The 22,727-nt window shown below is 39.5% G+C and overlaps 1 long non-coding RNA gene across 1 annotated transcript; it reads left to right on the forward strand.

Moving 5' to 3' along the window:
* Positions 1-14,420: 14,420 nt before the first annotated feature.
* Positions 14,421-17,222, forward strand: LOC122794818. Its single transcript, XR_006363717.1, has 2 exons — positions 14,421-14,673; positions 16,784-17,222. It is a non-coding gene; the product is annotated as an uncharacterized LOC122794818 (long non-coding RNA).
* Positions 17,223-22,727: the final 5,505 nt, after the last annotated feature.

Below are 22,727 nucleotides of genomic sequence, written 5' to 3' on the forward strand. Positions count from 1 at the left end.
GAAAAAAAAAAAAAAAAAAAAAAAAAATTTCATCTGCTTTTACTGTACTTGTGTTTTACCTACTTCTTTTTACTTTTGCATCATCTTAAAATACTCAATTGTATTTATTACTGCTTGGTGTAACTCATTCTAAGCCTTTTGGTTTAAACGCTTGGGCTTGGACCAGTTAGTTGTTTTGCACTGAGAGGTTTGTGGTCTGCACTGTTGTGGCAGAACAGGTAGCTTACATCCTTCTAGGTTGAGAACTGCTGATTGAGGGCTCAGTGTCTGTTATTCTAAAAGTGTATTAATTCTGGTTTAAGCACTTGGGCTTTCAAGCCAGTTATTTTACATTAAGAGGGTTCGTGGTCTGCACTCTTGTGGGAGGAGAGGCTGGACTCTGCCCTTCTGAGCTGGGAATTTCTGGTTAAAGGCTTATAGTGCATGCATATCTGAACTGTTTCTTACTGAAGTTGGTGCGCCTTGTTTGCTGTGGCATAGACTGGATTCGGGCCTGCTGGATCTAGCTTTGTTTGTGTAACTTGAGCACTAGTCCAGACATTCTCTAAAGTATTCAATGGTATTTATTACTGCTTGGTTGTAACTTGATTAAAGTGTAGCTATCATTCAAGTCTTTTGGATTAAGCACTTGGGCTTCAGACCAGTTGTTTTACATTAGGAAGGTTTGTGGCAAGCACTGTGGTGGCAGGACAGGTAGCTTTCATCCTTCTAAGTTGGGAACTGCTGATTGAGAGCCCAGTGTCCAAGTGTATTAGTTCTGGTTTAGGCACTTGGGCTTCAGGCCAGTTATTTTACATTAAGAAGGTTCGTGGACTGCACTCTTGTGGGAGAAGAGGCTGGACTCTGCCCTTCTGAGCTGGGAATTTTCTGGTTAAAGGTTTATAGTGCCTGAATATTTGAACTGTATCTTACTGAAATTGGTTCACCTTGTTTGCTCTATCATAGACTAGATCCAGGCCTACTGAATCTAGCTTTGTTTATATACTTGTTGTTTGTTTGCTTGTTATTTCCCTGGAAGCTAATTCACCTAATACGCAACTTCTCAGCGCTTCTGTGGATCACTAGTGATATCTGCATTGCTTACTGTACTTATTTCCTTGTTTCACTTGAAAGAAAGTTACTGTTTGTCGTTTTGCATTTAGTTACTTGTATCACATTGCACTCAAGTTACCTGGCACTTGCTCACTAAAGCAATTATATAAGTCAGCACTAAAAATTAAAAGCACTACACCCTCACTCCCCACTGGCCCTTGTTTTCAATTAAGGATTTCCCAATATTATTCTAGCATGTCCAAAGGTCAGTTGTCAATCTCCTCTCCGGTCCAGCTGGTGAATCTGGGAATCTTGAGGCAATGTTATAACTGCCTCATGTACACAGACAACCCTCTCCTCCTCCCACATAACACAAATACTTGCGAGAGATGCAGCTATTTAGCCAAACTGGAGGCTGAGCTCTCTCAACTCAGGACTGGCAAGACCAGACAGGAGGAGAAGGCAACTACACACACCACAAAACCAGCCTCACATAATGCTACCACTCCACTGAATCAAACACATAAACACACAAAGACATACTGAGGCTCTGAGTAAAATTTACCTAAACAGCAGAGGCCTCCAAAGCAGACACCCAAACAACTGCTACCTCAAGACACCCCACAAGCAACACATAAACCACAAAAGCAGTGTGCAAAGCAGTCACAGCCCTTAAGGCCAAATACAACACCAAACATACTTGTCATAGGTGACTCCATAGTCAGACACACTGACGTCCCACTCACCAGGCTGAACAAGGAGAGGGTCACAGTAAGCTGCCTATCGGGCGCTAGAATCCGCCACATAACACAAGCACTCGGGTCACTCCACAGCAAGTACAAATATGACACAGTCATTGTCCATGCTGGTGTGAACGACCTGAGACGTACCTCCCTGGACTGCATGAAAAGAGACATAGAGGAGCTCTCTGATTATGTAGCCCAGGCAGGTATGACCCTAACCCTGAGCAGTATCCTTCCTTCACCAAGAATGATGCCACAATATAGAGACAAGATGATCAGCTTTAACAATTGGCTTAATGTCTGGTGTCATTCAAAGGGGATCCAGTGTCTGTCTGCCTGGGATGACATGCTTGACAAGCCACGCTGCAGTGCAAGGGACGGCTTGCACCTGTCACCCCTGGGATTCCGGATATTGGCTAAGGCTCTTGCCACCCCATAGTGCCTTTTTAGGCAAGGCTCAAATTCTAAACCTACCACCCTAGAAAACAAAAATGGGAAGAAATTGAGGGTAATGCTGCTCAATGCCAGAAGTCTAAATCTCAAAATGCACGCACTCGAGGCCCTTCTCAGTATGGAGAACATCGATGTCTGTGCTGTAACTGAAACCTGGTTCAAGGCTCCTGAGAGCACCCGGCACTATTAGGTTTTACCTCATATCATGCGTTCCGGCCCCAAAACCCGGACCACTCCACAAAAGGGGGGGGTGTATCCATATTCATAAAGGATACTCACACCTCCAGGTTGGTGGCAACGCATGAAGCTTCGGAAACCATCCAGGTGCAACTAACAATAGGCAAAACTGCTCTACAAATTGTAGCATGCTACAGGCCACCCTCTCAAACTCAGGAACCCCACACAGCCTTCCTGAAGACACTGGAGGGTATAAATGTATCTCCAAACACCATCATATTGGGTGACTTCAACTACCCGAATATAGACTGGGAACATTACTCAAGCCCTAACTTTCTAGCCCAACGGTTCCTGGAGTTCATAAATTCAAATGCCATGGAACAGCTAGTCACTGTTCCCACGAGAGGAGAAAATATACTAGATCTCATTGTCACAAACATGGGGACAAAATGCTCCACACGGAAGTATATCCCTCATTGGTGAGATCTGATCATAAACTAATCTCACTGGAAATCCACATCCGCCCCACCCCAAACAAAAAGAGCATAGTGAAGAACTTCTCTAAAGCAAACTTCACACTACTCAAGACTGGTGTGGTATCCTTCAAGGCCCCTGAGTCAGAGGAAACCACAACCCAAGCTGGAAGCCCTTACAAATGCCTTCTATGAACACCTCCAGGACTGCATGGATCAGGCAATCCCAAATAAAACCAAGACTCTTTCCACAAAGGGCAAGCGTCCAGTCTGGTGGACCCCAGCCATTAACAAACTTTACAATAAGAGGAGAAAGCTATTACATGATAGAACAAAATCCATAAAAGGGAAGTCACCCCTGATCATTATTAGTAAAAATTACGAGCACTCATAAAATCAACTAAGGCCAATTTTGAGAGAAAAATTGCCATGGATTCAAAGGACAATCATAAGGCCTTTTTCAGCTATGTTAGGAACCTGGGTGGAAACTCACAGATATGCTCAGAATTAGTCCAAAATGATACAAAAATCACTGAACCCACAGACATTGCCAACATACTGGCAGACAGGTTCAGTGCAAACTTCACCCCTCTCCCCTAAAGGAGAGATAACTATCCCAGCCGAGTGTAGCCTCCCGGACATCTCAAATGCGCAGGTGAAAGCTGCTCTCTCTAAAGCTAAAAACACAGCATCAATGGGACCGGATGGTGTCCCCGGCTGTGTGCTACACGAGCTAAATGAGGAATTAAACCGCACATAAGGCAGCTGTTTAATCTCAGCCTTACCACAGGATACGTGCCCAAGGAGTGGCGACGGCAACTGTGGTCCCACTCCACAAAGGTGGCCTCACGGACCCTGGTAATTACCCCCATAAGCTTAACAAGTCTAGTCTGCAAAGCTATGGAGAGGATCATAATGGAGCTCATAAACAAAGATATAGGGGACTTGCAGACATTGGACCCGACCCAGTTTGGCTTTGTCAAGGGAAGATCATGCCTTTTGAACTTGGTCGACTTCTTGAAATAGTCACCAAGGCCATTGATGAGGAAAGGCAGTCCATACAGCCTACCTTGACCTTGCAAAGGTTTCGACACAATACCCCACTCGGGTATTGTAGAAAAACTTACCAGCTTAAATGTAAACCCATATGTCACAAGATGGGTTGCAAACTGGCTTAAGGACAGAACCCACAGGGTTAGAGTTGCTGGCGCTGTGTCAGACTCCAAGCCGGTCACAAGTGGTGTCCCACAGGGCTCGGTCCTTGGCCCCCTATTGTTTGGCATCTACTTCTCAGAAGTACAGGCCAACATGGGAGGACTTTGGCTGACAAAGTTTGCAGATGACTGCAAACTGGGCGCCATAGTGGAAAGTGCATCGGACACTGATATCCTTCAGAAGGGACTCACGGAAACAGATAGCTGGTGCCAGAGCCATGGCCTGAAGTTAAACGCCAAAAATGTATAGTCATACCCTTCGGGAAAAACAAGGTAACCCCAAGCTACCATATAGGTGGCAATCCACTAAGCACAGAAGAGGTTATCAGGGACCTGGGGACCCAGGTTGACAGTGGCCTTTCTTTTGACACTCACATTGCTAAAGTGGTTAGAAAGACCTTCTACATTGCCCACCTGATCATGAAGGGATTCACATCCAGATCTAGTGAGGTCATTGTTCCCTGTACTCTTCACTTATCAGACCAATGATCGAGTACAATGCCCCATTCGGGATGTATCTCACCCGACATCTGCAGCAATTGGAGAGACCCCAAAAGTTCCTCACCAAAAGGATAAAGGGACTCCAAAATCTGTCATATGCTGCCAGATTGAAGAAACTCCAGCTCTATTCAGTCGCATACCGTCTGCTCAGAGGTGACATGTGCCTGACATACAAGGCCATGTCCAACCCGGAATTAATGGACATGCTCCACCTCAAAAATCCAAATCCACCAAAACCACTAGAGCAAGCGACTTAAACCTTAGCACGGATATAAATAGGACGTGCTGGAGGGATAGATTTATCACTCAGAGACTCCCTATGCTGTGGAATAAAATCCCAGTCCATGTGAGGCAGAGCACCTCGCTGACTCTGTTCAAGAGAAATCTAGACCTGTGGATGGGAGATCGTAGGTTTACCCCGGGAATCATCTCTGGGTCACTGCTGGACAGAGGCACAACAAACTAATGGGCACAGTATTTTTTCATATAAGGGGTGGCGTAAGCCACAATAATTTGGGCTAGGCTTATAAATGCCTTAGGGCAGATAGCCTAGTATAAACCTATGAACCTATGAACCTATGAAACATGGTTCACACAACGCTGCCTTCTTCTTAACCCTAAGAAAACTAAGCTACTACTCTTTACTCCCAACATAAAATCTCCTCAGTTCCACTTCACTATTACCTCTGACAATGGAACCTGCATTTCCCCTGATTCTACTGCTCAACTACTTGGCATAACTATTGACCATAACCTCAGCTTCGATGCCCATGTTAATAATATTATAAAAACTGTTAATAAAAAATTAGGCTGCCTGTATAGAATAAAACCCTTCCTTACACCTCTAGCTAAGAAATCCATAGCCCAGACTCACCTTACTTCCACCCTATTCTATGCTTCTGCCATTTACACCAATCTATCAAAGCATAATCTCACCAAACTTGAAACTAGCTACAATAACATAACCAGATTTGCCACTGGCTCTCCATACAGAACTCATCACTGCCTCAACCTTAAACAACTCAGATGGTTAGAACTACAAAATCAATTACAATACAATCAACTTGTGATTGCACAAAAAGTCCTGCACCATCCTACTAATACTCCCATCCTTACTAATCTGATCTCCCCTTATAAAAATCTTTCAACACTACGCTCAGCTAATAAACTTCTTATTGCCAGCAACCCTTCTAATAACAAAGCAGGCGATTCCCTCTTCTCCAGTGTTGTGGGTAGAATCTGGAACAAACTTCCTAATACTCACTAATACCTCACTCTCATCCTCTCTAATCTTTAAAAAACACCTTAGAGACCACCTTAAAATACATTGGCTTTGCCCCTGCTCAAAGCCTGATTGAATCTACTTTTCATCTCTCCCCTCCCCTGGTTCCTTCTCTCTTGCTTCCTTAACAATTACCCTCCCATATCTTATGAACAACACTATAACAAGTTTACTAATGTTCTAATGTTTTAGTTTTTGATTGACTTCACATGAACCCTACTAAAGCATTAAGACTTGTTTATTTTTTACTTCTACTCTAATGAAACGTTACATTGTTCACGATTTATTATTTTTTTTTTTCATGTCTTATTTTGTAATGTGAAACTAGTCTTTTTTAGAATATTTTGAATGTATTAATTCACTCATGTTGGAGCTTTTCTCCTCGGGCCTCTACTGAAAAGGGATATGTATCCAGCTAGACTAGCCCGGTCAACAAATGTACATAAATAAAATAAAAAATTTGTTTCTCGACATTTTAACATGCCACAGCTATGATACAGTGCTTTCAAGCAGCTAAAGCTATAAGGGACAAATCTAAAGGTGTGCTACTCTGGAACCTCTGAGATTATTATGACAACATCATCCCCTGAAAATTTTATAAATAAATGTTGAACCACTTTGGATATATAGAGTTTTAAATAAAAAAGAGTAAATAAAAAGTACTCTAAACAACTTGTGTTCTGGGTATTGACTGGCTGAAAATGCTCAGTAGTCCAGAGCTTACATGGTGTATATTTAGTGACATTTGAAAGAAAGAACATTCCTACTTGGACTCTGTAGGAGTTTATGCCAAACAGAACACTTAAATCAAACATTATATAGCAATGAAACCAAAACAAAAAAGTAACACTACAAGGAGAAAGCAAACTCCACCAGTAAAATCTTGTCGAAGCCAGGACAAAAAAGATGTCAGGCTAATAAAATATCCAAGAATTTAATATATGTTATTGAGCACTTTCATTCAAAATCTTTGAATTTCTTCATAACGAATACAATCACTTCTAAGTACAAGTTGAACACCTTTTCAAACAAGTCATGTGACCACGAGAGCCATATAACAGTGTACAGAGCTAAAAGGCATGAGTTTGAGGACTCCTTGATGTTTGCTGCTCCTGTTGCCCTTAAAACATTTGATTGTAATGTGACAATTAACATTGTTGCTTTGCAGTGCTTGGTTCCCCAGTTCAGCCTTGTGTGCATAGCTTGCAAGTTCTCCCTGTGCATTAATTTTGCTAATTGCTCCAGTTTCCTTCCATATTCTCAAGACATGCCATAAGTGATTTGATGACCCTCCTAGTTTTCCAGTCTGACGTTCTATGACAGAATTATAATTTTGTAACTTATACCCTTTCTACCAAAAATCAAAGGCCACCGCTGATGCTTTACAACTTTCAAGCAATAAAAAGAGAGAAAAGCGCCATTCATGCTAGCAAATATTCACACCCATATGTCCTTGGCATCCTCTTGTATGTAGAAATATCACCTTGTGCACAACGTGCTTCTCGAATGCAAACATCCAGTAAGCCATGACTCCCCCATGGTGAAATGTATAACAGATGCCACAGGTTTTATCCAAACTTAATCTTGACAGCCACAAGACAGACAACCTTCCTTGACCAAACAGATGTCCAAGGCAGTATACTCTAGAGCTAGTAACAATAACAGTGGACGAACAAAAAAGCTTAGATCTCGTCTTGCATTCATTTTCTCATATCTACTTAAATTTCATCTTTTCCACTTCTGTCCTTAATTTCCTTTCATCTTTTCCTTGATTTTCCTCTCCATATTCTACATATTTGGATCTCTCCATAGTCTGACCTCTATCATTTCTTCTACTACCTTCCAGAATGTTCTTATCACTTTATATGTCCTTTTTGTAACTTACCTCCTTTTATTTCTTCTGCTATACCCTCCTTGAAAAAGAGGACCTTTTCACCTTATTGGAGAGGATTATATTAGTTGCTACTGTATATCATCTGATATCTGCATCTTTCTGTGCTATAATCCTTTCTCTATCTATTTTACCCTTCACACCTGTATATAAATCAGGTCTATATTACGTTATCGAATACTAACATAATTGAAAACGTAATAGTCGACCCGTAATTGTTGAAGTGCTAGAACCTCAAACATTATAACGGAGATCTCCGTACAGTGCGGAAATGGAAGTTTTCCATTATCTGCACTGTAGTGCGATCTCAGAGTTGGTATATTTAAGTAGTGAGAGGTGTGGGGGGTGCCCCCCCTGCTTACAGTGTCTAAATGGTTTGTTTGAGTAGGTATTTTTCTTTTTATTAAATGTTCGAAGTTTTAGCACTTCAACATTTACGGGTCGACTATTATGTTTTCGAGTATGTTAGTATTCGATAATGTAATATAGACCCTATAAATCTTACATACATAGCCTACAACTTTAGTGCATTCATCTACCAGTCTAAAACATATACATCTGGATGCATATAATATTCATTCTTTCCAGAGTCACATGTCCTGACAGTGATTCCCTCCTTGTCTATTTATGGAACAATGCCTCAATCATTTCCATAACAAAACTCCAGTTCCACTAATAAATGTCACAGTATAGTCAGTATAGTCTCAGGCACAAGTATTCAGCATCTCCCAGTGAAACATTGGCAGTTCTAGATCTTTTATATGAGAAGGATTTACTGTAGAATATTGCAACCCAGATTCAGTGTGTAACACTTTGAACACTTATTATATCTCTAGTAAGGCTCTTTTCATTTGTGGTAGGATCACTGTATCATTGTCCGAGAATAAGTTTATACTTTTATAGAACCTCAGTTTCTTTGGTGGTGGTATGGGGTAACAATTCACCCCTTACCTTCCTGGCTGCACTTCAGTGACAAATAAGAAAAGGAGAGGTGAATTTGGAAACCTCTAGAATATTAAATAATTCTAACATAATACTCTATCTCTCCCACTTCCTCTGTACATTTGTTTGTATCGACTATTTAGTACTAAATAAACTTATACATATGTGTATGGTTTTCTGGTTCATAGGAATATACAAGGCTTTTTAAGCCTAGCCATACATGAACAATCTACTTAACAAGTTTGGCTCCCTAGAGGCCTTTTTAGGGGTATGTGTAACCTAGGGGGTGGATGGTTACACATTTGGAGCTTGCCTCTATCCATTAGAGATATAGGTGACAGACCTGGGGTGAATTTCTGATTTTCCATCCACTGACCCAGGTTATGCTTGAAAAGAGTCAGGGAAGAACTCTGCCTCACCATGGATGGGACGCTTGTTTCAGAAAAGGGGTATTCTATGAGACACATAGCTGTCTCTCTAATGTGCCTGATTTATGACACAAGTAAGGTTTGCGTGGCCGGACTGGTTAGTTATGATGTTATTTGTTTTGCAGATATACAAGAGCTCCATCAGAGTGGGATCCTGGGATGTCTTCTATACCAGACATAGATCAGTAGTGTGCAGGTGACAGAGTATAGGGTTATGGATTTGAGGTGATTAGAGTAGGACATACTGTTAAAATCCCTGTATTCTTTTTGTGAAGAACCTTTGCGGCCATTCCAATTGTTGCATGTCTCTGGTCAGGTACACACTGAAGAGAGCATTGTACTCAATGATTGCTCTGAAGAGGGCTGAGCACAGTGGGATAACGGGTTCCTTGGATCTAGATGCCATACCATTATTTATAAGTTGTGCAAAACAGAATGATTTCCTAACTACTTTAGACATATGCTGGTTGAAAGCCAGGTTACTGTCTATATATATATATATCCCCAAATCCCTGACTTCAGAGTATACTGTTAGGGCTGTGTTATCAGTGGGGTAGTTTCCTGTGGTAGCTGAATTCCCAAAGAGTACTATTAAGCATTTCATGGCATTGAGTTCTAAATGATGTCTATGGCACCAGTTATTTGTCTGTATTAGTCCTTCCTGGAGTATATTAGTGTCTTGGGGGATTCTATGACTAAATCCAGTTTGCAATCAACTGAAACGTTGGTCAGGCAGAGGTCCTTGATATTGGCAGTGACTTCTGAGAAGTATATGCAAAAAAGGAAAAGACCCAACACTGAGCCCTGAGGGGCTTCTCTAGTGAATGGGCTCATTGTGGTGGTGGACTTCCTTATCCTAACTTTGTGGGTCCTATCTGACAGACAGCTGGCAATCCAGCATGTAAGATAAGGATTTATGTGTAATTCCATGAGTTTGTTTACAAGGTCTGACTGGAATATTTTATCAAATGCACTGACCTTAACAAGGTAGGCAGAATGCACCATTTTGTCCTTGCCCATTGTCTTGGTGACCTTCTAGAAGAATATTCCCTTGACAAAGTCAAAGGGGGTTGGATCCATTGTCTGGAGATTTCCAATCTCATTGCTAATGATTTCCATGATAATTCTTTCTATGGGTTTGTATATGAGACTAGTCAGGGTAATGGACCTATAGTTTCTGGTCTCCATAGAAGGCCCACCCTTATGCAGAGGGATGACTGTTGTTCTCCATTCATGTGGCACAAAGCCTGACTTGAGACTATGTTTAAATAGTGACTCCAGTGGACCTGATAGGTCACATATCATGACATTTAGAAGACATCCTGGGGATATTATTGGAGCCTATCACTGCAGTGTTCTTGGCCTTGGAGAGTACTTTTAGGACCTCTTCCCTAATGATGGTTGGGTGGGGGGGTTATGAGCAATGGTAATTCTTGAGGGGTGATGGGGAGTGGGTAAACTGGAGCTATATCTTCTGGCTTTGTGCAGATGGCTTCATTTATAATTAATTCTGCAAATTGTTGTGTACAGCCTTTGAAGTTATGGACATAGCTAAAGAAAGCCTTGCAGTTGTCCTTGGCCTGTGAGGTTATTTTTACCTGAAAATTGGCTTTAGTAGACTTACTTTGCCCTCTGCATTGTTTATTTAGAGTGACAAGGGTGTTTTATCCTGCTGGGCTTTATATTTCTTGACTTTTGCTGTGACTTTCATTCTTATGTACAGACTATTGATGTTTGGATTCCACCAGGGTGGATTGTTTTTGAGTTTGTTCAGTGCTTTTTTGTGGTAGGCGCAGTTGTCTTTATGCATTTATTAACTTGATTGTATTGAATATCTGAGTATCTGTGAGCAATTCCAAATGAGATATTGTATTCTCCGTTTTTTTGGGAGGAGGGGCTTGACATTTTGTCAGGCTGTCACTTAATAATAGAAAGGTTGCCATAGAATAGTTCCAAAATGCTATGGGGTTAGCTGGAGTCATGGGTTTAATTTTTACTTCAAAAGAGAGACAGCTTTATGGTCTGACCTTACCAGAAAGGATGTTATACTGGAGGGGAGGGGGAGTACAGTGTTCTCCCATGTTAGGGCGGGCAAGGTCCACTATGATTGCTCCCATAGTGGATGTGTGTACTAAGTGGTCCAGGATGTTAGTGTTTACAAAGTCCAGGAATCTCTGAGCCTGCAGGTTTGCGGTCATGTATGATTCCCAGTGAATAGTGGGGCAGTTAAAGTCACCCATGGAATATGGTATTACGTTGAATAGTGAATGCCTCCAGTAAGTTTATGTATGAGATATGTGTCTCCTGAGTGATGGATGGGGACCTATAGCCAGCAAGCGTATGGTATGGGACTTTGCCATTGGTAATTTGGACATAGAGAAGCTCAAGCTCCTCATTCTGTTTGATCAGCCTTGCGATAACCTTGCTATTGATGTAGATTGGGACACCACCATCTTTAGTCTCTGCCTTTGCAGTAGCTGGCCTAAATGTGTGGAAAGCACTGCAGCCTTGCACTGCAGAGATGCTGTCTTCCGCTTTAAATAATGTCTCAATAACTGCACAAATGTTTGCATTCCCTAAGGTGAGGAGAACTTGGAGGGAGTGGAGTTTCTTCTTTAGGCTCCTGACATGGAACAGTTACACTTTTAGATTCGCTTGTACAGGTTTTAGTATGTTGGAAGGTTTGTCAGTTTGGCATTGCTTTAAAAAGGCACTGTGGAGGAGGACAGTGTTTTAGCCAACATTTGAAGCCCAGAGGGGACATGTGCACACCATCACCAACCAATGTGGTCTGCCAGCTATATTCTCCCATGCTGATAAATATTGCACCTCCATGAAATGATGCCAAAAGCTACGCCAATCATTAAAGTCAATGTTGAGGTAGTGGCATCATCCTTGGTGATGATAATATGCTGTTCACATCTAGGCTCATGCCAGCCTTGGATACATAGTCCAAGAGTTCCATAATGTTTCTTTTCATATAGTGCAGGGAGGTACGTCTCAGGTCATTTACAGCCACATGGTCTATAATAGAGTCATACTGGTACCTCTGGTCCAATGACTCGAGTGTATGATTGATCTGGTCAATTCTGGCCCCAATAGACAACTGACCGTGACTTTCTCTTTATTCAGCCTTGTGAGTGGGACATCTGTGTGTCTCAAATGGAGTCTTATATGGTTAAAATATTGCCGTGTGTGGTGACTTGCCTTATGGGCTTTGAAGATGAGGTTCCATGTGATGTGGTTGTATGTGATGTAGTGAGTGTTTTGGTGGTATGCTTTTGGGGCTGCTGAAGATATCTGTCATAGGTCAAATGTCAGAGAGGTCTGTAGGATTTAGGAGGATTAGTTTTAAGAGCTTCACAATATGTGGGTCTGTGTTTGATCCATACTATGTGTGCTTGATATAGTGTGTGCATGTCTGACAACCTATTTGGTATTATGTGTCCTTGTATGTGAGAGCTTTGCCTCCAGTGACATTGTGTTACTACATCTCTCACATACTTTATCAGTTTGCTTAAGAATAAACTCGTTGTCAGTAAACATAAGGCAATTGCTACATTTCCTCAGGATGCCCATATCCACCAACTGGCAATATTGTTACCAGGAAACTATATGCCCATGGCTTTTGGCCCTATTTGGGTAGTAACTAAGTTGTTGCAGGAGTGAAGAGTAGTAACGGAGTATCTACATTCTACTCTTAAACAGAAGGGACAACGCTTGCCCCTGTATAAACTAGTTTCTCTTTACACAATCAAGTAAAATGTGGTCTTGCTGGGCCAAAAGTGTAGGAATGCAATAATTAAGTACCGACAAGAAATACAGTGTTTTAGTGTTTACAATGTATTTTCTATAAAGTGTGTTACTGATAAATTTATGCCTGTCAGTGAACAACTACAATTGTATCTGGTTGTATGCAGTCAGTGTACAACTACAGTTGTATCCGGTTGTATGCTGTCAGTGTACAACTACAGTTGTACCCGGTTGTATGCTGTCAGTGTACAACTACAGTTGTATCCGGTTGTATGTAGTCAGTGTACAACTAGAGTTGTATCCGGTTGTATGCAGTCAATGTACAACTACACTTGTATCCGTTGTATGCAGTCAGTGTGCAACTACAGTTGTATCCGTTGTATGCAGTCAGTGTACAACTACAGTTGTATCCGTTGTATGCAGTCAGTGTACAACTGCAGATGTGTCCATTGTATGCAGTCAGTGTACAACTGTAGATGTGTCCGTTGTATGCATTTTCCTTTTTTAAATACTGCCATCATCTTTCCCAATGAATGAACACATCATTTCAGTCTAGTTGGTTATGTAGTTAGATATTTAAACAAACAAGCACATGGAGTTTTAAGGATAATGGAGTTCTTTTGCAGATATTAGAGAATGTACACTGCTCAGATTTTAGAAATACACTAAAAGACAAGTTTTAATAAATCGATTGCTAAACAATAGTATTGTCTAAATATTCAGTGTGCCAAAAGATGAGTGGTACTAACAGGCCACCATTTGGGAACTCCTAATCCTTCCCTCTGTAAATATAATGCTATATAGAAAGATTCTACAGTCTTATGAACAGACTGCTAGCTTTCTACCATTTGTAAAACATCCATTTGAAGAAACTCTAGACCTGGCTTACTTTTAAACCCAGGCATATGTTGTGTATAAAAATATGTGACTGATAAAAAATGTTGCAATGAAAACCGGTAGATAAACGAACAAAAACTGCCTTGAATAATATTATTATGCAGCATTATTATCAGGTTAATTGTAACTTCTCTTCCACAGAGTATATTTTAAATTTATCAATAATTCTGAATAAGAAGTAATTAAATTCTCCCTTGTGATTAGATCCAGCAAAGAAAGATGCAGACAGTACTGGACTGATGCAGAAGCAATGCTTTCAAGCAGGGACAAGGCAGGGACCTTCTCAGCAGGCTTACTTTACTTGCAGTACAAAGCCGAGTTTCAGGTTATTTGTGTTAATTATCCACCCACTTTCTTTTCCTTCATCACCCCAGATTTGCAGATAACTGGTTCAATCACAGATCTTTGTTGCAGATCATTTTCTTCTTTAGATCTTCTTACATAAAAAGGTTGATTGTATCCTAGCACAATCTCTCTGCAATTGTTGTCACTGTATGCTTCTGGCAATGAAGATGTGCTTTTTGACTGTTTTGCATGCCTTCTTTAGTCTCTAATTACAGTGCTTACCTCACTTTTGCAAGGCACTTAAAAGGGAAGGCACTGCTTTGTAGTGCACTAAACAATGGCTGTAGATTTGAAGTGTGTGAGAACACAGCAGTATGTTTTCAATGAGAAAAATGAAGTGATATTTTGACTGATGTGATGCGTGCTTTTATGGCTTTCCACCCCTATTTGAAACTTCCTGTCTGCTTGATGTAGTATCAGAGGCAATAAATGTCTATAGCTTTTAAACAGAGCCCACCTGAGCTACAGGGGCTGGCATTTTTGTTAGATGAAAAAAGATACCCATATTCTTCAGTTTCCCATATAGAATAACAGAATAAAAGGTAAGCACACCCATTACTTAAATTTAACTGTGTAACACAATGTATGACATAATAATTTAACTGTTTTTCTTATCTCTGCTAAGTAGTAGGGTTAGTTTTGCAGTTAAAAAAAACTTGTATGTCTTGTATGTAAGCATCAAAAGCTTGTTTGGATTCTAACATGTTATATCTTAACAACATCAGGGTTTATTCAGAGCCTGCATATTCAAAAACAGTTATGGCAAGATCATGTTCAAAAGATAAAGTATAAGACAAGTGAGTGACCCACATGAAAAGACATGAAAATATCTGTATTAGCTATGTGTAATACACGCAGACACATACATGCATATATGTACATCTAATATATAAATATATATATATATATATATATATATATATATATATATATATATATATATATATATAATGTGTGTTTGTGTGTGTGACATACAACTTATCACTTTAGCTAATCACAAGTCATTGAGAAAATATAACTAATCATATATTATCTAATAATATTCTTCAATGCATTTTGTCACTTATAACTGATAATAAAAGAAGTTTATGATGTTTGATCACTGCTATGAATTTTCCTAAAGATTTAGCAGTAAAATTGCAGCTTGCTTTGCTACAGTGTGCTGGATTGTGCAAAATGATGGTGCTTTTAAATAAAAGTTGGAGGCCTGTAAGAGGCTTTTCCACCCCCCACACCTACCCCCACCACCACTCCACAAAAACATTTTTCTGTATTTTTTTAATTAGTTTTGCTGGCTAGATGAAGTGACTTTACCTGTGTTGTGTTTGATAAGTTATATTTCAATATTTTGTCTTTAAGATGAAATGATAAGACACCCATATATATTTATTACAGCTGACATATGCAACTGATTATAATAGCTTGCAGCAGTCTCTGGAAAGGTCAAGCAGTTGCAAGTAAAACAAACTGGCCATCTGGCTGATGGGGAATGCTGCTAGTCACTCACTTTGCAGCTTGTTTATAACAGAATGTATATTCACTCCAAAACATTCACTGTATAGGTAAAATAAAATTTCATGTTTTTTCCAACCATGTCAAAAGTATGTTGATGCATACAGGTGTGGTTGGTTTTACTTTCCTGCTAATCTGTAATTTATATGTACAATAGAAATTTACTGGTTATGATTTGTATCCCAGGATAAACTATTGCATATCACTGTTAATAATATTAATTATTTTTCAAAATCATTCTGCAATGATTAATTTTACCTTGCCAACTGATTTGGTTGCATATTTTCAGTTCCAGTTGCTTATGTATGGCTTCATGCCTTTACACACTCTTTCAATTAAAAAAGGAACAAAATGCCAGCCATGCCTGCAAAGTGTGTGTGTGTGTGTGTGTGTGTGTGTGTGTGTGTGTGTGTGTGTGTGTGTGTGTGTGTGTGTGTGTGTGTGTGTGTGTGTGTGTGTGTGTGTGTGTGTGTGTGTGTATATATACCTTTATATATATATATATTCGTCAACATGCTGTGACAATACCTCTAGGCCATATTCTACTTTATGAAATTATTTTTTTTTATTTCTTAATGGTTAACTGACTTCAGGGTGGCCTTGGTGGTGCAGCGGTTAGCGTTGCCACCTCACAGCAAGAGGTTCTCTGGTTCGATCCTCGGCTGGGGTGCCTTCTGTGCGGAGTCTGCATGTCCTCCCTGTGGTCGTGTGCGTTTCCTCCAGGTGCTCCGGTTTCATCCCACATCCCAAAGACATGCTGTAGGTGGATTGGACACACTAAATTGGCCCTAGGCACAAGTGCGTACATGTGTGTGCCTTCTGTGGAAGGTTGGGAGCTGGGCTGGCAACTCGACACTGTAAAACTCCACTGCCAGTCATGAGCGGATGGTGATCTGTTGTGGCGACCCCTAGATGGGAAAAGCCAGAAGAAGTGGTTAACTGACTTCAAATATTCTCAGAGGGTTATAGTAATATAATTGAAATGCCAAGACTATGAAAAGACAAGTTATTATTCTACAGTATAATATGGTATTGCCAGAACATTTAAAAGACTGACTTATTATTTTTGTAATATAATCTGGTATTTAAGAATTAGTTATAGTATACAAACCATGTAACAATTTTTTTTTTCTTTTTTAGTGATGAAAAGAACCTAATGAAACCAACAGCAATGACAGCATCCTCACAAGCATTTGAGACGCACATAAAAGCACTATGTAATCTTAGTTTAATGAAAATATAATGAGATTTCCACCACAGTCATCTGCTAAATTGCAATTTGTGTCTAACAGCTTGAATGGAAGATTTATCCTGTTGCTGAAAGCTGCACGGCAGTTGCCAAATTCCCAGAAATTCTGAATAAAACAAAGCAATTAATTGTTTTATCTAATAATCAGTTCTTCTGTTTCATTTAATTTTCTTTACTCTGCTTGTCCCCAACCTGTGATTACATGCCTTCTCTCATATTACCTGCCATCGGCACTAAAACCTTTCCATCAGCATTTTAGCCTTAAGAACTCTGGAAATCTGTCTATAATGCGAAAGTTAAATTGGAATTAAAAGACTTAATTTAAACTCATGCATATGACTTTCTTCTTTCAAAATTCACACCTGTGAGCTTTATACTTTCATATGTTTTTGTCTGCCATGTTTCCTGATGTTCTTTAGAAAGTATTTATTATTGGCTGTGCAAATTACCAAACTGTTGAATTAAACTCACACAAAGTTTCTGTCACAAACTACAAAATACCCCACTCTCTCTTTTTCTCTCTCTCTCTGCCTTTTATTTTTCTGTCACTCACTCTTTTTTGTAATTTCTGACAACCAGTGACATGATTTTTATTGATCAGCAGTTAATAGACATGATTTGGCAGCTTAATATTTTTTCCCCACAGATATTACTTACTTACTGGCTTTATAATATGGGCATAATTTGTTTTTCATAAAGATGAAGCATATCTCCCTCTAGATTGTCGGTGACTTTATGACTACTGTAATGCATGGAGCACCATGTTTATGCTCCAGATTTGGAAAAAAGATAAACCTGTTATATGCTACTGAAGTGTGAGACCCAACTGTAACAGCACATTAAGAGGTATGTAAGAAATGTTACACACCCCATAAGTGCTGTGATGTTTAGGTAAGCAAAGTGACATTCCTTCTGTTCTGGAACATTTATCCTCCTATGTCCACTGAAATTCACATATGTTAGTATGTAAAATTAGTGCAGTACTTAAAACCGTCCCTGACTTTTTCCTTACTTGCTATTTGACAGTACTCGCTGAGTACCTTACTGGTTTTCAAAGCCAGTAAAACATATTGCATCTTTTTTTGTAACTGATAGTACATTGAGTACATTTGCACACCTCACTGATCATAACTCATTATAATGTGCTTCTCACATGGATGCCAAGATTGACCTCAAGAGCCAATGTTTTGGCATTCATGTCTTGAGCACATAATAACATGGTTATGGTGAGATACCTGATCATAACACTCTATTTTATGGATATGTGTCTTTATCAAGTACTTCTGCAAAGCATACATCAGCATTTGATCTTCTGTTCTGTGATGCTCACAAATTACAGACAAAAATAACTTTTGTTTTACAAAAATCTTGCCTTTCTTATGAGAATAGGCCTATTTCTTTGTTGGAGGAAAGGAGAGGCCAATGAAAATGAAGTCCCTGCAATACATATATACTATAACTGGCATCCCCCCTACACACACACACACACACACACACACACACACACACACACACACACACACACACACACACACACACACACTGAAATTCATTAAGATCACTGTATTATCTGTAAAAAATTGTTCTTTGAAACTAGACTGCCATAGATATAACAACTTGTCTTCTCAGCAATAATGTGGCTTAAAACCCGGCAGACTTTGATGAGTATATCTCATTATATAAGATTGTTTATATATGTTATGTCACACTTGTTTCCTAGGTTATTAATACCACTTCTCCTTTAGGTTGCCTACATGTTGTGCCACATATGAGCTTGACAACGCAAATGGTGACTTGCTTGCTTTTAGACTTTTGTTGTAATTATTACTGTTTTATTTAGGAGCGCTGACTATGGACACACAATCTGTGTCTTTAACGCCTTAGCTCATTTCCTATTGTATGACCAGTTTCAAAAGAAGATAGTAACATATGTCCTGGGATTCGTTAGCAATCTTGAAAGCTTCATGCGAAGCCTACATAACGTAAGACCATTAACGCAATGAGCAGCAGTGCTTACTGAATATGCATGCTGGTCATTGTGGTTACATGTTTATAAGCACCTTTTTGTGGGCAGCACATGTATTGGCAACCATGAGAAGGTTCAGGGAAGCTTGAGCACACAATGTAAACAGAATGGCTTGGATGGAGGCAAGCCTAATATGCGAGCACATGTGGACAGCTTATACAAAGTAAAAGCAAGATGATTTAAAGAATTAAGATGCAGGGGAAGTGAAATATGGAGAAAGCACACAGAATACAATGGTTTAAGTACAGAAATAAGTAAGAGGAGAGGCTAAGGAGAGAAAATGTACTGTAATTATGCAGTCAGATGTGTTTTAGTCTCAAAAAAACATTTAAAATATAACACTTCCATATGGATGTAATAATAATTAATCCTGTTCCCAATTCTTGCCCATGCACATAAATAAAAACAGACATGCTAACAAAGGATGTGAGAGGGACACAAAACAATGGTATAACAAAGGATAGTAAATGTGATGCAAATGTTAATAACATGCTGAGCTGAGATAACAGAAAATAGAGTGGATACATTAGGGGCTGTACTAATTCAACAGGGGCTATTAGGGTTGGGGGTTGGTAAAATGGTTAAAGTGTTTACCTCAAATATACCCTGCAGAGGGTGTGCTTTTTACCTTTGGAAGAATTTGCTTAAGCTTAAAACATCCTACAAAGGCTGCTAACCTAGTACTTATCTATGAATGTATTTACATAGGCTGCAGTTATTGAATATGACATTTATATATAGGGAATGTATGTGTGATAACTGACAGTACTCCTGTTTTCTCTACTTCATCATGTATAAACATGAAGAAATGGACCGTACAGCTGTTGTGTCATGCACATCAGAGAGAGACATATTTTTGCCATTTGTTATTTGACATCCATAGAAAGGGGGTATATTACCTTGAAACATGCAATAGACAAACATGTGTTGTATATTCATGGAAATCCTAAATAGTGATATAATAACACTCAAAACACACAAGTTAAAAACTGCAACAGAGATCTGATGACATTTCATTAGTTCAAGGTCTCTTTTCATAAACTGAGCACATCTGCCACAATTATACTTGGCATGCCCACAATAAATTACAGTGAACACTGCCATAACAGCTTGCAAACAATGCACACAGACAAGAAAATATCTCAATGTAGGCACAATCACACTGTAAGAATTGATATGATTGTAAAATACTAGTATGAACTGGATGAAACTGGAATGAGACTGGAATAAATGTCTTTATTTGTTAATTACCCAGAACTGTGCTGAACAGGTACCAGTCTCCCTTATGTGCCAAGTCTTCTCATACCTTTCATGGTCAGAATCTGCACAGACTGTAGTTCAGTTAAGAATGCTTTATTATGTACAGTGGAGGTATATGTTAACAATGTCTGATAAACTTAAAGAGTCTGTGGAAATTCTGTAATATTCTGGAATGCTGGATAACAGTGCTGATATTCCTTTTCTCCTGAATAATATCATTAATATTCTAGAATGCTGGAAATTGGACCTGACTTCTGCACTCATACTCAAGTGTCTGTACTGTAATGACTTTCTGCATATCAGTACAAATGAACTAATGTCCCAGAGACTTTCCATGCTTTGTAACAAGATTCCAATCTACATTACGCAGAGCTCCTTGCTAACTCAAGAAAACCCTTGGTAGGATGGGAAAGACAAAGTTTAGCCCTCGGATCACTTCAGTGGCTCTGCTGGACAGAGGCACAGGAACTAATCGTATGGGCCCGGTAAAGCCAACACATTCTGGCTAGTCTTATAAATGCCTTCGGGCATATAGGTTTCAACCTATGAACCTATCACAAAAGTTTATATATGGTCCTGCGAGCAATCTCTCCATAATCTTATTCACTCAATAGTAACTATCTTTGTATATTACAGGATATCTGTAATCAAATGACTGTCCTCAATGCACTTTCCATAACACTGACCAAGTGCTAAAAAAAAAAAAAAAAAAACACTTGCTCGTGACTGTATCAGACAAACAGTTTTCCCGACTTAGTTGCCAGTTACATAACAAGTCTTGCACAAGGCAGACCAGAATCATCATTTTATGTTTAGCTATGATCAGGCAGTATGGATCAGTGTCGGACACTGCATTTCACATTTCTTGGGAAGGATTTACACGTGTAATTCACTTACCTTACACAAGGTCACTGCAAACCAGTGCTGCAGCCCATCTCAGTGTCCAAGTACTAGTAGATGTTTGGAGAACTACTGTCCCAGTCAGTTCCAAGCTTGCACAATACCTCAGCCAGGCCACTAATTTTTTCATGAAATAACAGGTTGCCAGGATACCACACATTACCGCTCCATGGATAATTCTGAACATGATGGTTCTTGCACAACACCTGTCAGTAGAAGATAATATTCAGTTATTCATGTCATAGATTCCATGTCAATGTTTCTTCAGGTCATACCTTCCAGAGCAATTTTATCTTAATACTCATCCAAAATACTATACCATGTCTCCAAAGACACGGTGTCACTGTTCAATGAAAGCTGGCTTTTGGTTACAATGTACAATTGTCAATCTTGACTTTGAACTATTGTCTGAAGCCTCTGTACCTCGTCAAGGTAGCCAGCATCACAGAGGTCCATTCACACCACAACACTACTGACAGCTGCAGTCAGAGCTGCACTCACATCACCACACTCAGCGCATACAAATCTTGCTTCCACTCACATGTACCATGTTATTAATGCTAGACACCCGACTTTTTCGATGAATCAGTAATCAGTCACTCCATGTATCGTAACTGCAGCTGTCCAAAAATCTGACTGAAACATGTATGGTACAACACCATTCAAGAAACTACCACATAAACTGCTTTAACTCAACACCCAAATGTGCAATATTTATATGCAACATTGTCCAATACATACCTATTTAGCTATTTCTCGTAATAATTTTTCTAACTCACCATCATTCTCCGAATCAGTTCCGTACCACACAGTATGTCTTGATAATTATGCACTACACGCTGTTCGCTCCATTCTACTATGCTATTGGAAATATATTCACTGCTACAAACACATCTCCTCATGTTGACTATACATAGTGCCAACAATTCCCAATGCCAATAGGAACCCAATTCAGCATTGTGCCAATATCAATGTCTTCCATCAGACCAGCCTGTGACTTATTAAATTACTTAAATTACAATACTTACAATAATTACAATAGCGTCCAAGTTTTACTATTGGGCAAACCAAAATAGGTTACATATACTGAGGTACTTAACACTGCACAGCCCTGTTTCTTCCACTTGCCAAGTACACCTGTACTGTACAAAACTTGTGAAAAGCTGAATGTCAAAGTGAAAAGGATAATGCTTCACCTACATCAAAATGTATTCCTTTTATTTACATTTGTTTACTAGGAAAACAAGACTGGACACCACACAAATATTTAAGTACAGACATGGTAATAAAGTAATACAATTTATATAAATGCAAGTTAACAATGAGAGCCAAAGCCACAGACATTTTAGTGAGCTATGCATTCATATATACACATCGTAGCATTGGTTACATCTCCGATGGCACATAAAATATTTGTATAATAGGAACAGTCAGCGCCGATGAATCTGTACACTGAGCAAGATATAAGGCACTGCTGGCTGCAATGGAGGAAGCCAGTGCAGAGACTAGGAGGAAATAGTACGTAAAGTTTAGCAGTGATACCGGATACAGAGTGGGTAGTACAGATGGAAATACATGGTGGGGGTAGATGCATGGGGTGACTTACGGAATGTTAAAAATACACCCTACTGGTGACTGAAAGGAGATCT

The sequence above is a fragment of the Protopterus annectens genome, chromosome 2.part1 (assembly GCF_019279795.1).
Source record: "Protopterus annectens isolate FY-2018-M chromosome 2.part1, PAN1.0, whole genome shotgun sequence".
In the NCBI taxonomy this organism is placed as follows: Eukaryota; Metazoa; Chordata; order Ceratodontiformes; family Protopteridae; genus Protopterus; species Protopterus annectens.